At 37.2% G+C, this 1687-nt stretch overlaps 1 long non-coding RNA gene across 1 annotated transcript; it reads left to right on the forward strand.

Annotated features, from left to right (window-relative positions):
* Positions 1-90: 90 nt before the first annotated feature.
* Positions 91-1605, forward strand: LOC144477909 (uncharacterized). Its single transcript, XR_013495289.1, has 3 exons — positions 91-539; positions 676-766; positions 839-1605. It is a non-coding gene; the product is annotated as an uncharacterized LOC144477909 (long non-coding RNA).
* Positions 1606-1687: the final 82 nt, after the last annotated feature.

Genomic DNA, 1687 nt, shown 5'->3' on the forward strand with positions numbered 1-1687 from the left:
TTTGTTAATAAATACTTTTAAATTACTTGTAAAATGGTTGCCTAATTTGCCCGAAATCGTCTCGAGTTGCTGGTTCGCGCCACCGAAAAAGGCCTCGAGTGCAAAGGGTTAATCCTGTTGTGATTTTAGGGGTATAACTAAATGAACTAGACGTCGGGCACTATAAAGAAAAGTGATATTTATTATATAATCGTGGATGAATGTGGATTTTATAAAGAAACTTTTAATGCAGGACGATCGTTTACTATACACGTAGGATGCTCGGATGCAGAATGACGCATGTGCAAAAGATCGGTATCCTTTGTTCCGGTTATGTGGGTAATTCAGCGATCCTCATTACCAACAAATTCCGATCAGCGCGACACCTCTGTATAAACTAACTACGATCGCAAAGGTTTAATTCGATTAAACATTACGCGAATATATCGTTGTTCGTCCAGTTATCGAATACGAGAAGCGGTGAACAACGCGGCTAAGTACATTGCAGCGAACCCGCCTGCGATCGGCCCTGCAATGGAGATGCACCAAAGAGCATATAAGTTGGTATCACTGTATAAACATTAATGCACCGGGGTCTTGTCATGCATATATCAAATTACTGTGTTTTATGACGCGTGTTAACCATCTCGCGGCCTGCGATCGCGAATATACGGGGACGTGAATTCTTCACCAAAGACTCGCTCATTCTATAAGCAGCGACATGGTGTTGTCCTATTTGCTAGCGATCTTAATGAGCGTACTTTCGTTCGCACTGAACTTATATCGTGTAAGTATGCTCGGTGTCGAGGTACCCGTGATAACCGTATTCTTTATAACATTGTCTTTGGTGTGCGATCAGACTTTTCTGCTGGTTACGGAATTGAAACACTACGACGATGTGTTTATGTCCTTCGTAATAATCCTGACGCACGTGGTGATTCTGTTTTTAAACAATTACAGCGGCCAACAGATCGCCAACGTTAGTTGTTCCGTTTATAATGAAACGTGAGTCTAGATTTTAGGGTTAAAGAGCGGGTTGTACAGTTCAAAGGGTTGAAACTGGTCTTTGGTCAATTTCGGCGACCGATGAGTCATAAGATAGATCGTAAAATCCCATAGAAATTCGAGGAGTGCAGATTTCTTTCGGTTATTTGAATTAATGTCAGTGGTTCGAATTTGTTGAGGTTATTTAACATCTTCTTAATGCTTGTTAAGGGTCAGTTATCTTTTGAGATCACGTGGTACTTCTTTATGGTATAGGAATACCAGGTGATATTTCTTAATGATATATAAAAACTAGATGGTACTTCTTTATGGTATATAAATACTAAATGGTACTTTTTTATGGTTCATAAATACGAAATGGTACTTCTTTATGGTACAAATAATATAAAAATCTATGATTGCGCACGTTCTTTCAAGTACTATAAGAAATCTATTGTTATTCAAATTTCTTTGGTATATTTATCTTGTCGTCTTTTCAACTCTCATATCTGAAAGATCGAAAGAACAATAAAAAATCTTAAAAACCAATAATATTTTATATTCATGAATCGAACGACTAGTCTTTTTAATACAGAAGGTCAGTCTTAACCCTTTTAAGCAACCACGCTATTTTTATCTTGCATATAAAACAACAAAAGCCTGTACAACAACGATGCTTTTTGAAAAATAATTCGCTACTAAAAGTTTGATATAAAATTATGAA

The sequence above is a fragment of the Augochlora pura genome, unplaced genomic scaffold, assembly GCF_028453695.1.
Source record: "Augochlora pura isolate Apur16 unplaced genomic scaffold, APUR_v2.2.1 APUR_unplaced_5118, whole genome shotgun sequence".
In the NCBI taxonomy this organism is placed as follows: domain Eukaryota; kingdom Metazoa; phylum Arthropoda; class Insecta; order Hymenoptera; family Halictidae; genus Augochlora; species Augochlora pura.